A 13,983-nucleotide genomic window follows, 5' to 3' on the forward strand; every position below is an offset into this window, starting at 1 on the left:
TGCTGGCACTCGATAAGAGTTGCCAGTTGGCGAGGTGAGCCTAGTTGTATGGTTGCCGGACTGCAAAGGCGCTATGGCTGGTCATCGACCGGAGGAGGACGAGGGAGTTGCTGGCACTCGATAAGAGGTCGATGAGTACCTTGACAGGGGTCATAACCGGATACTGTGTCATAGGTCGCATGGCGGCGTGCATGGGTATACCGCTCAATGACTTCGGTAGGAGTTGCCTCGATGAGGATGAAGGTACTGTGTTCATGTGCGGGTCTGCAACGACATAGGCTGTTCTTTCTAGGGAGACGTTTCTTCTGTAATCTGGGTGAACTTGCGAACGTACCTCTGGTAGGTCTCCTAAGATTTGTTGAAGGAACAGAATGGTTCAGACGGGGGTGCCATAAGCTCTGGCGTAGGTACATCCATGCTTGCGTGGGGATGGGCGTTTCTTCACCATTCTCCATTCCTCTTGTCTTTCTTTTATTCGTGTATAAACTCTAGCCCGAGGTCTCACATCCGTGCTTGCGTGGTGATATGCATATCTTCACCCTCCGCTCAAGTTCTCCATTCCGCTGGTCTTTCTTTTATTCGTTTATAACCTCTAGTCCGAGGTCTCACATCTTCTTACTCTTCCCTTGTTGAAGGAACGGGAAGGTTCAGACGGGGTGCCATAAGCTCTGGCGTAGGTGCATCCGTGCTTGCGTGGGGATGGGCTTATCTTCACCCTCCGCTCAAGTTCTCCATTCCTCTGGTCTTTCTTTTACTCGTGTATAACCTCTAGTCCGAGGACTTGATACATCTTCTTACTCTTCCCTTTCTTTCTAGTGTACCACAATAGGCCAAACTGGACTCCGAGTGAATACACCTATCCAGAGGTGCTTTTGAATCGATTCAAATTTTATTTGAGAATAGTATGCCATAAAAAATGTGTGCAAAATGTGACTTAATCTTAAATTTAAACTCTAGCTGATAACCAACCAAAAGATTTTTTCATGAATTTTTCAAATTTTAAATTCGATTTTTTTTTTAAGTTAATTTCTTGTTTTTTAATTTTTTTTTTTTTTAATCTCTTTTAGGTTGTTTTATATGAATGAAATTTTCACAAAGTCGATAGTATTTGTGTTTGGAATCTCATCCTGCCCAAAGATTTCTTTGATGTTCCGTTCGGCAAATAAGGTGAGTTGAAAAGTCCTGTTTTTAAAAAAGTCCTTTCTTAACCTTAACAATGTAGGGTATTTCGCATTCAGTTTTCAATGTTTTCTTCTTAAGCCATCATAATAATCTAAATTTTAGAAAACGAAACTTTTTTTATCTCATGCTAAAGAAAAACCAAAACATTTCATTCATGCCTTCTTCCAAGTGTTAATTCACACCAAAGACCACCAAAATGCCAACTACAAGGACAGACTAGCGGCCGTAGTGAAATGTATGCTAAGGAGAAGAGGACTTTCCAAGTCATTGTAAAAGAGCTGAGATTGAGAAAAAAGAAGAAAAAAAAACACCACCCTATAAAAACACAATAAGTTGCTTAACATTTGCAAAAGCATCTGTTTAAATTGTAATCGCGATAAGTGCCCCAAAGCGCGCTAAACAGCCAGCGCAAGGCAGTCAGCCTTTGCTAAGGTTTGGCAACACAAAATCCTTGCCAACTGCATTGCGTTTCAACTTTGCCACCCATATTCCGCACATTTGGATGATTGTGTGTGTCCTCGAGGCTATTTAAACAAAATCTTTTACAAACTAACAATCTGAGTGTGGACAACTGGTGGCAAGAGCGGGTGGCCAAGGATATGAATGCACACACTGACAGACAGTTGGACCAACTAAGGTTATCCACAATTGTAACACAATTGCCTGTGGTAGACTGTGGTAGTAATAATAAACACGCACGAAACATTGCCGATGAATGGGTTGATATGTGCCAAGATTTGGTTAAACATTCTGTTTCTGGTGCGGATTCGGTTTTGCTTTGTGTGCCGGGTGTGAATTGCATTTTGGTATTTTTTTTTTTTACTCTTTTGATAAACCATATGCTCATCCTGTGGCATTAATGCCACCACTAGAGATGGAGCATGTTGTTGCAGCACAATGAAAAGAAATCATCCTTGCATCGTTGGGCATGATAATGCGCGTGCGCATGCAACTTTTACTTTTTCCAAACGTTTAATTGATTGCAGAGCGATGGGTATGACAATGAAGGAAATTTTTTTTTTCCAAATTTCCTTGAATTTTTCTCTATAGATAAATTTTCAAGAACATTTTTTCTAGATGAAAACTTTTGTTGAAGCTTTTACTAAAGACGAAGTTTTATATAAAAGTCGGGCGGTGCCGAAGGTGCCAGTGATGGGTATAAAAATCAAAAATTTTTGGAATTTCTATAAAAATCCGGACACTAGTTATCAAAAAATGCTGAATTTTTGGCTGGAACACTTGGAGCAATGTGACTTAAGTACCGGTTTAGACAAGCTGTGAGCTACAGTTAAGTCATTCTCGAAGCCCGGACCTTAGTCAGTTTTTTTTTTTTTTTAAATTCCCATGAACATTTCTCTACAGATAAAATTTCAAGTAAATTTTGTTGAAGATTTTACTAAAGACAAAGTTTTATGTAAAACTCGGGCCGTGCCGTAGGTGCCAATGATGGGTATAAAAATCAAAAATTTTAGATTTTGCATAAAAATCTGGACACTAGTTATCAAAAAATGCTGAATTTTTGACTAAAATACTTGGAGCTATGTAACTTAAGTACCGTTTAGGCAAGATGTGATCTACTGTTAACTCATTCTAGAAGCCCGGACCTTAGTCAGTTTTGGCGACGTAACTGTGACTGACCCCAAGAAATGTGCTGGGTTGTTCAACCGTCAATTTATAGTGCACCCATAAGAAAGCAAGTAGGGGACTGGCTATGACTGACCCCAAGAAATGCGCTGGGTTGTTCAACCGTCAATTTATTGTGCATCCATAAGAAGGCAAGGAGGAGAGCCATTCTCCGTATCCGTGGTCTCCGAGCCGATGGACTGACAATACAATTCAACGTGTACGAAGTTACGAATGTTATTCGTGGCACTAAGTCATACAACGCATTGGGCCCCAACGGAATCTCTACACTGATGCTGAAGAAACTGCATGTACCTGGGGTCGAGTACCTTATAACTGTCCTGAACCTTTCTCTGAACCCTCTTATAGCACCCGATATTTGGAAGATGAGCAGAGTGATTCCGCTACTGGACTTTGGGAAGGACCCAAGCAAGGGGGAGTCGTACAGACCGGTCTTGGTTCTCTCACCAGCAACCAAGACCCTTGAGGGACTACTCCTCCCGAGACTTGTTGGAGAATTTCCATTCGCCGAGCATCAGCATGGATTTCGAAGACTGCACAGCACAACATCAGAGGCCACCGTAGCGCAGAGGTTAGCATGTCCACCTATGACAATAGGTTCGAATCCTGGCGAGAATACGAAAAAAATTTTCAGCAGTGGTTATCCCCTCCTAATGCTGGCAACAGTTTTGCATGCCAACACCGCACACATTTGCCTTGCCAACAATTAGCCCGGGCCATGTGATAGGACATGGCCTCGTGTCACTGAACCTTTCGTAAGCATTCGACACAGTCAGTCATGCCATATTATTTGAGGACAACGCTAACACGTCCCTCCAGCTAGGCCTGGAACTCGGGGTCACGAATTATCGCTGTGGTCGCCAGACGTTTTGTGGTATTTGAGTGAAACAGGGATTTCTCCAAGGCGTTGTGATATATATGCGGCACTATTTAACCTCTACCTATCCTCTAGTCCACCCCCTCCTGACGGCATAGAGAACGTATCATCATACGATTGTACGAATATGGCATCAGACAGTGGAATAATATTCAGATCTGGCAGAATGCCGCTTTCGTACTCGGAGCGGCTCAGTTCTCACATGAATCACCTTCGTCTGAAGACAAAGATCCTTCCTGCTCACAGGGACCTTCCAAATCATCATCTTGTGTATAGGTATCTTATCACCCAGAAACCACAAAGTGGATCTTCATGATCTAGAGCGAGAGATTCAGAGCTACATAAGAGCACCTTTAGATTAAGCGCCATATCAAGCGGGCCTGGACAACATTCATGCAGATGAGGTAGCATATACGGTGAATAGCTACCGGTAGAATGATGTCTTTGGAGAACAACCGCCACCTATCGCACCTGAAAAAATTACCTCCCTCGGCAATCCAAACTAGTTCTGGCTTATTATGATCGGGCAGAAGCAGCCGCCACAACTCCTATACAACAAAGTGCAGGGTCTGTGTTTCGATTGTAACCTGGGACCACTCGACACACGACAATTGTTTAACCGCTTAGCCAGACCCACTCGATTTAGTCCCTGGACACATCCCACCTTAGTCGCAGAGTTTGTGGTTCTGGATATTCAATAAAACCAAGCAGACGAAAGATAGAACAACACAAAACCCTGTTACAACAACGAAATACTTGGTGTCTCATTTGAAAGCCTGTAGAGGTCCTCTGCACATGGTTAGTTTGAAAAGAGGCTGTACATATTAATCTTACCCATGCCACACCTAAGCCAGTGATCGGCTTGTTGTGCGCTCTAAAAACTCAAAAGTGACCTCGCAAAAAGAAAATTTTAAATTAGGAAATTCCGTGCTACTTACAAAATCCCTAATGGTATTCCATACAACTCCCCTAAGTTGGTTCATGTCGGGTATCGTTTCCCCATCTAAGTTCCGGTGGTTGTTAGCCGTGAAAGCCGGCAATGACATAAGAAATGCTCCAACGTCTCATCATCTTCCTCACATGCCCTACACGTGCTATCGCTTGCCGCACCAATTTTGCATAATTGAGCTCGTAGTCCTAGGTGTCCCGATATGACACCAAAATCTATACCGACCTCCTTCTTACTTCCTTTCAGTAATAGGCTTGTCCTCTTACGATCCGGATCACCCCATAGGATTTTCCTCGTCCCACCGACTGTTTCGCTGTTCCACAGCGGTGGCGTTTGCCACCTACGCCCTTAAATCGGACTGCGTCGACCCAAAAGGCTGCGGGTTAACCAAGCTTATTGACGGCAGTTCTCTGGCCTTCACCGCCAAATCGTCTGCCCTTTCATTATACCTTACTCCGTTCTGGCCCGGCACCCAAATGATGCGAATTGTGCCAAACTCAGAAAAGGCGTTAATCTCTTTCTTACACTGCAAGACTGTTCGTGACCTTACCCTCCTGGTTGTTATTGCCCTTAGAGTTATTTTACTGTCGGTAAGAAGATGTTCACACCACCTCACGCATTCCGTGATCGCCCGGATCTCTCCCTGCAGGACCGTGTTATGGTTATGCGGTCTAAAACAGATCTTATTCCCTGGTTTCCCAAATGGTAGTTTCTCAGGCTCACTCGGTCCCCTAGCTTTGATCCACCCGTGTAACATGATCTTCCAGATGGCAATACTAGGGTTCCGTCAGTCCAAGACAGTGCCGCTGGCATCAGTACCGCGCACTCGGCTTCAAGGTTCATCTCAGGTATCCGATCGGAAATCCGGACACTAGTTATCAAAAAATGCTGAATTTTTTGCTGGAACACTTGGAGCAATCTAACTTAAGCACCGGTTTAGGCAAGCTGTGATCTACTGTTAAGTCATTCTCGAAGCCCGGACCTTAGTCAGTTTTGGCGACGTAACTGTGACTGACCCCAAGAAATGCGCTGGGTTGTTCAACCGTCAATTTATAGTGCACCCATAAGAAGGCAAGGAGGAGAGACTTGCATCCTGATTGTTATTGCCCTTAGGACCATTTTATTGTCCCTAAAGATGTTCACACCACCTCACGCATTCCATGATCACCCGGATCTCTCTCCCTGCAGGACCGTGTTATAGTCATGCAGTCTAAAACAAATCTCAGTCCCTAGGTTCTCAATGTAGTTCCCTAGGCCCCCACTCGGTCCCCTAACTTCGATCCATCCGTGTAACATGATCTTCAGGATGGCAATCCTAGGGTTCCGTCAGTCCAAAACAGTGTCGAAAGCAGCAGTACCTCGCACTCGACTTCAAGGTTCATCTCAGGTATCCGATCGGAAATCCCTTCCCTTCCTTCCAGGTTTCCTATCGTCGCCACGATTATACTGCGATGGTTTGAGCTGCTCCCATTCTCAATCCATTCTGCCATTGCCTTTAGTCTCATAGGCGCAGTGGCTGCCTGACACTTAATCTGTATGTCAATGTGTCGGATATCTTGAATAGTCTCCAGTGCCCTAGTGGGCGTGGTCCTCATCGCTCCGCCCATGCCAAGACAACATGTTCTCTGAGCCTGTTGTATGGTCCTTATGTTGCACTTTTTCTCCAAAGCAGTCCACCAAACTACTGAGGCGTAAGTAAGTATTGGTCCTATCACGCTTCTGTAGAGCCAGTGGAATATGCTCGGATTCAGGTCCCATTTCGAGCCTACGGCCCGTCTACATATTACCCAACATCTGTGGGCCTTCTCATCCTCACACACACACACACGCAGATGATATTTGAAATTTTTGATCAAGTCAGAGTAAGACAGCACTGGGGTTGCTGACATATAAACCTTGTTGCTACCCGAATCGGGCATATAGAAGGGTCGGTCAATTTTTAACTTATTGGTTGCCCAAAAAGTAATTGCGAATTTTTAATATAGTCGGCGTTGACAAATTTTTTCACAGCTTATGACTCTGTAATTGCATTCTTTCTTCTGTCAGTTATCAGCTGTTACTTTTAGCTTGCTGTAGAAAAAAAGTGTAAAAAAGTATATTTGATTAAAGTTCATTCTAAGTTTTATTAAAAATACATTTACTTTCTTTTAAAAAATCCGCAATTACTTTTTGGGCAACCCCATAAATTAAAGGTTTCGGTGGGATTTTGAGTATGGCGGTGCCCCTTAACTCTCGGCCCCTAAGTTTAATATGTTTCTCTCACCCTACTCCCAAATATCTCTCATTTAAGTCTTATAATTTACCCATCGTCGTCGATATGCCCGTTTTGTGGGGTTTTGGGTTTTGAAATATCAAAGTTTGGCCTGAGAACTCTAAACCCTTTTAGGCTTGTTTAAGGTCGTATAGTCCTAGTACTACCACCTTAAATTTTATTTTTTTTCTGCTTCCCAGACCATGTTCCCGAAATTGTTTCAGAGCATCACACAGTCAGACTGTAAGTAGGACAAATCTAGGAAATTTCTTCGAAATTTCAAAGTATCCCTGACTTCAAACATATCTCCACCAAACCAGTCTTCCAGTCTTGGAGGCCATGGTAGCGCAGAGGTTAGCATGTCCGCCTATGACGCTGAACGCCTGGGTTCGAATCCTGGCGAGACCATCAGAAAAATTTTCAGCGGTGGTTTTCCCCTCCTAATGCTGGCAACATTTGTAAGGTAATATGCCATGTAAAACTTTTCTCCAAAGAGGTGTCGTACTGCGGCACGCCGTTCGGACTCGGCTATAAAAAGGAGGCCCCTTATCATTGAGCTTAAACTTGAATCGGACTGCACTCAATGATATGTGAGAAGTTTGCCCCTGTTCCTTAGCAACCTGTTTGCAATTTGCAAACCAGTCTTCTATTTTCCCAAATTTATATACCACCTTCTCCATTTTCCTCATCATCAACCGAAAACAGTAGCTTCTGCTCTTCTTGAATCTTTTAAAGCCCGATAAGAATGAATTGAAAGAAAATTTGCAAACGCAAGAGTTTTTTTTTTTTGATTGTGCCTCAAAGATGGTAGAGCAAAAACGAAGGTAATGCGCACATGCAAACGATGTCTGTCTGTCTGTCTTTTAAGTCGGTGTGTGAGGAAATTCCTCAAAGCTGTTTTTACGCTTGGCCAAATTTAACACATATTTTGCCGGTAACTTAGCCAGCTAATGTTGGTTGCTTGGTTGGCTGGTTGGTAAAAGGCAGGCAGCAGCAGTGTGCCTCTGATGATGATAGTTGTTGACTCTAGGCAAAACCACAATGAATTTACCCACCATCAGCAGTGAGGCCTAAACGATGATTGCATATGATCTTGTGGAGTAATAACGCGAGTAAATTGGTAGCAAACATGGTTTGGCTGTTTTGGTGGTCAACAGGTAGCTATCGATGGATACGTGGAACAATTTTTTGGGGAATGCACTCCTGGCATTGTGGAGGCGGCCACCTTAGTGCATAGCCTGGGTTCAAATCCTGGCGAGAATATTAGAAACATTTTTTCAGCTTTGGTTTTCTCCTCCTAATGCTGGCGAAATTTGTGAGGTACTAAGCCATGTAAAATCTTCTCCTCAAAGAGTTGTCACACTGTAACGTGTCGTTCGGACTCGCCTATAAAAAGAGGTCTTCTTATCATTAAACATAAACTTGAGTCGGACAGCACTCACTGATATGTGAAAAGTTTGCCCCTGTTCCTTAATGGAATGTTTATGGGTAAATTTGCAATTTGGGTGGAGGGCTATGCCAGTTTATTAGTCTATGGTATCATCTGTCGACGCCCATATTTTCAATACTGTAACCATATTTGTCATATGGCTATAAACAAAATTCCTTCAGTTACCCCTTGTTGGTGGCAGTTTTTGTGGAGGTGATGATAACTTTCAGTCAAATATGGTCGTTACCTGTTTTTAAGTATGTGGTATCATCTGTTGACGCCATTAGAAAAATAGCTTCATTTGAGTAACTAAAACTAAGTCTTCTTGGGATTTTTAATCATGCATGAGCCTCCCATTCAAAATTAGGAAATTTAAATACAGTAAAGCTAAACTCGTTCACTGAGTCCCATCTGTATCACTTTTTATTATAACTTTGGTCTTTGGTTAACATGCATTCTTGACGTATTTTCCCACATTATAAGCATTTAACGTGCAACATGGTAACTATCATCATCATCATCATCATCATACACCACCAGCACCACCACCGCCACTGATGGTGGCAATTTCTGGCGGTAATACAGTAGCAATGAAACGGAACTTTTCATGCAAAACAGCCTTCAACCTACACCAACGATGTCTGTCCATCCCTGCATGGTCTGTGGACAGTTTATGCAGCCGTGAATTATTTTTTCAAGTTTTTTTTTTCCAGCCTACTCCGGTGGCTTGTGTAAATTCTTAAAAGCTCGTGCTTGGCTCAGTGAGCAGATCATGCTTTTGGCCAAAAGGCTTGTTAAGCAAATGAAGTTTATTTCGTGTTTTGTTTTTATTTGTCTACGGACTTTAGCTGCTGTTGCTGAAACTTGTGATCTGGTTGATCAGAATTTTTTATATTGGATTTTTTTTTTTTATGCTGGCAAGTGTTCAAGTGCGTTTTCCTAATCTTAAATTATCATCTTCCCAACAAAAGTGGTGTAATGCGTTTTTTATTCTCTCATTTTTCGTTTTGTCTTCATGTCTATGGGACTTTGGTGATGCGTGCCAGTCCTGTTTTTTGTTGATGCTGTTCCAATACCTTCTTGTCTTGAGCTGCTTGCTAGTGCACTGCCTTATTACGATAATGAGATCATTTTTGCAAAGGTGAAAAAAAAGGTTTTAGATTTGTTTCAGTTGATATCACGATTTTTTAATGCAGTCACTCCACCCGTTACAGCACAATTTTTATCTTTTGTAAATATGGTGATATTATTAAAGGATATCCCATCAATATTGTCTTTGGCGTCATCTACCTTCTTATCTTTGAGGTTATCATGATGGTCTGCTTTTTTCGTAGTGGGTGAGAGAAATATTGCAAGAGGAGAATTTGTTAAAGAACCAAAAAGCAGCGCCAATACTTTTGATAGAGTCACGAATTAAGGTCAATTTCCCTTTAGGAAGCATAGTTAAGGAGATACTGCGATTTAAAATTTTTCAAAATGAAATTTCGATTTTTGATGGATTTTCGTAGAAATTTTAAATTTTCCAATGGAGTCACAAATTAAAGTCCATTTTCCTCTAGGACGCATAGTTTAGGAGATACAGCCAATTAAAAGTTTTTAAAGTGACATTTCAATTTTTGATGGATTTTCGAAGAACGTTGAATTTCGTGATGAAGTCACTAATTAAGACTCGTTTCCCTCTTAGACGCATAGTTAAGGAGATGCAGCTAAGTTAAAATTTTCAAAGTGACATTTAGATTTTTATGGATTTTGAATTTTCCGATGGAGTCACGAATTAAACCGGTTTCGCTCTTGAAAGTACGGTTAAGGAGATACAGCCAATAGATTTTCAAAGAAATTTTTAGTCACAAAACAAGGTCCATTTGTCTCAAGGACGCATTGTTTAAAAGATACAGGAATTTTTTGGAATTTTGATGGATTTTCGCAAAAAAATTTGGATTTTTTGATGGAGTTACGAATTAAGGCCCATTTTCCTCAAGGACGCATAGTTTTGGAGGTGCAGCCAATATAATGTCTTCAAAGTGAAATTAAGATTATTGATGGATTTTCGAAGAATTTTTGAATTGTCCGATGGGGTCATGAATTAAGGCTCATTTGCGTCTAACACGCATAGTTTAGGAGATACAGCCAAATTAAGTTTTCCTTCTAAAATTTAGATTTTTCAAGGATTTTCGAAGGTGTTTGGAATTTCCGATGGAGTCACAAAATATCTGGGAGCTTTGTTGGACAGGAAATTTAACTTCAAATCCAAAATTTTGGAAAGAGCAAGAAAGACAAATCTTGTCCTATACACCTGCAAGAGGGCCATTGGCAAAAGTTGGGGGAAAAGACCGCGCGTCATGCTCTGTATGGTTTTGTGGTCTGGTGGACAGCGTCCACCTACTGTTCAATACTCTATCGGATCCAGAGGATGGCTTGTTTGAGTATCATAGCCGAACTGAGGACAACACCATCTGATGCACTGAATTTAATGCTACATCTAATGCCTCTGGAAAATGTTGCTAGACAAATTGCAGCGACCACTGATGTGAGGCTAAGGGACTAGACACTATGTTCTCCTTGATACAATATCCGATGTTCTAGGCAGTGTGGGTTGCACCCTACCTGAGCCACTTTTTGATAAAAAGTGCTGTACCACTTTTCCATATGGCACCGATTGGAATTTCGATATCCCTGGTAATAGAAGTTACATAGACTCCTATACGGATGGTTCCATATTAGTCGACCGAGCTTGCGAATCTAGGAACTACCTTACACAGTCCAGGGATACTGTAAACTGTGGTATGCCTCTAGAACGCAGAGTTTAGGAGATACAGACAATTTAAAATTTTCAAATGAAAATTGCCATTTTGAATGGATTTTCGAACAATTTTTTAAATTTTGGGTGCAGTCTCGAGTTAAGCCCCATTTACACTTTAGGACGCATAGTTTAGGAGATACAGCCAATTTAAAATTTCCATATAAAAATTTCGATTTCGAATGGATTTTCAATACATTTTTGGGTTGAGTTACGAATTAAGGCCCACTACCCTCTAGAACGCAAAGTCAGTTTAAAATTTTCATAGGAAGATTTCGATTTTGGATGCATTTTCGACAAACTTTTGAATTTTTGTGTGGAATTACGATTTAAAGCCAATTTTCCTCTAGGACGCATAGTTTAGGAGATACAGACAGTTAAAAATTTTTATTAGATATTTAGATTTTGAATGGATTTTCGATCAATTTTTGAAATTTTGGGTGGAGTCACGAATTAATGCTCATTTCCCTCTATGACGCATAGTTTAGGAGATACAGCCAATTTAAATTTTTCATATGAAAAGTTCGATTTTGGATGAATTTTCGATCAATTTTTGAAATTTATGTAGAGTCACGATTTTAGGTTAATTTCCCTTTAGGACGCATAGTTTAAGAGATACAGCCATATAAAAATTTTCATATAAAAATTTCGATTTTGGATGGATTTTCGATCAATTTTTGAGTTTTTGAGTGGAGTTACGAATTAAGGCCCATTTCCTTCAAGAACGCATAGTCAATTTAAAATTTTCATATAAAAATTTAAATTTTGGATGGATTTTCGAAAATTTTTTTTAAATTTTGGATGGAATTACTTAAAGCCAATTTTCCTCTACGACGCATAGTTTAGAAGGTATTGCCAATTTAAAACTTTCATATGAAAATTTCGATTTTTGATGGATTTTCGATCAACTTTTGAATTTTTGGGTGAAGTCACGAATTAAGGCCCATCTCCCTCTGGGACGCATAGTTTAGGAGATACCGCCAATTTAAAATTTTCTTATGAAAATTTCGATTTTGGGAGGAATTTCAATTACTTTTTCAAATTTTGGGTGGAGTCACAAATTATGGCCCGTTTCCCTCTAAAACGCATAGTCAATTTAAAATTTTCATATGAAAATTTCGATTTTGGATGGATTTTCGATCAATTTTTGGATGGAATTACGACTTAAAGCCAATTTTCCTCTAGGACGCATAGTTTAGGAGATACAGCCAATTTACAACTTTCATACGATTTATGATGGATTTTCGATCAATTTGTGAATTTTTGGGTGGAGTCACGAATTAAGGTCCATTTTCTTCTCGGACGCAAAGTTTGGGAGATATAGCCAATTTTAAATTTCTTATGAAAATTTAGATTTGGGATGGATTTTAAATCAATTTTTAATTTTTTGTGTGGAGTCACGATTTAAAGCCCAATGAAATTTTCGATTTTGAATGGATTTTCGATCAATTTTTTAAATTTTGGGTGGAGTCACGATTTAAAGCCCATTTCATTCTAGGACGCATAGTTTAGGAGATACAACCAATTTAAAATTTTCATTTCGATTTTTGAAATTTTGGATGAGGTCACGAATTAAGGCACATTTCCCTCTAGGACGCATAGTTTAAGAGATACAGACAATTTAAAATTTTCATACAAAAATTTAGATTTTGGATGGATTTTCGATCAATTTTTCAATTTTTAGGTGGAGTCACGAATTAAGGTCCTTTCCTTTAAGGACATAGTTAATGAGATGCAGCCAATTTAAAATTTTCTTGTGAAAATTTAGATTATGGATGAATTTTCGATTAATTTTTGAATGTTTGGGTGGAGTCACGAATTAAGGTCCTCTTCCCTCTAGGGCGCATAGTTAAGGAGATACAGTCAATTTAAAATTTTTCTTTTGAAAGTTTCGATTTGGGATGGATTTTTGATCAATTTTTTTAATTTTTGGTTGGGGTCACGAATTAAGGCCCACTTCCCTCTAGGACGTACAGTTAAGGAGATACAGCCAATTTAAAATTTTCATTAGAAAATTTCTGTTTTGAATGGATTTTCGATCGATTTTTTAAATTTTGGATGGAGTCAGCTCATTTCATTCTAGGACACATAGTTTAGGAGATACAGCCAATTTAATATTTTCATATCGATTTTTGAAATTTTGGGTGGGGTCACGAATTAAGGCACATTTCCATCTAGGACGCATAGTTTAGGAGATACAGTCAATTTAAAATTTTTTTTTTGAAAATTCGATTTGGGATGGATTATTGATCAATTTTTGAATTTTTGGGTAGAGTCACGAATTAAGGCCCATTTCCCTCTAGGACGCATAGTTAAGGAGATGCAGCCAATTTACAATTTTTCTTTTGAAAATTTCGATTTTGGATGGATTTTTGAGCAATTTTTTAATTTTTGGGTGGGGTCACGAATTAAGGCCCACTTCCCTCTAGGACGCACAGTTAAGGAGATACAGGCAATTTAAAAATTTCATATGAAAATTTCTGTTTTGAATGGATTTTCGATCGATTTTTTAAATTTTGGATGGAGTCAGCTCATTTCATTCTAGGACGCATAGTTTAGGAGATACAGCCAATTTAATATTTTCATATCGATTTTTGAAATTTTGGGTGGGGTCACGAATTAAGGCACATTTCCATCTAGGACGCATAGTTTAGGAGATACAGCCAATTAAAATTTTTTTTTTTTTTGAAAATTTTGATTTGGGATGGACTTTTGATCAATTTTTGAATTTTTGGGTGGAGTCACGAATTAAGGCCCATTTCCCTCTACGATGCATAGTTAAGGAGATACAGCCAATTTAAAATTTTCATATGAAAATTTCGTTTTTGGATGGATTTTGGATCAATTTTCGAAT

General features: G+C 39.9%; 1 long non-coding RNA gene across 1 annotated transcript in view; it reads left to right on the top strand.

The window, feature by feature from the left end:
* Positions 1–1,084: 1,084 nt before the first annotated feature.
* The window catches only part of LOC131995768 (uncharacterized), a 151,801-nt gene continuing 138,902 nt past the window's right edge, over positions 1,085–13,983 (top strand). Inside the window, exon 1 of the long non-coding RNA XR_009397616.1 lies at positions 1,085–1,167. This is a non-coding gene — a long non-coding RNA (uncharacterized LOC131995768). The remainder of the gene's footprint in view (positions 1,168–13,983) is intronic.

The sequence above is a fragment of the Stomoxys calcitrans genome, chromosome 3, assembly GCF_963082655.1.
Source record: "Stomoxys calcitrans chromosome 3, idStoCalc2.1, whole genome shotgun sequence".
NCBI classification, from domain to species: domain Eukaryota; kingdom Metazoa; phylum Arthropoda; class Insecta; order Diptera; family Muscidae; genus Stomoxys; species Stomoxys calcitrans.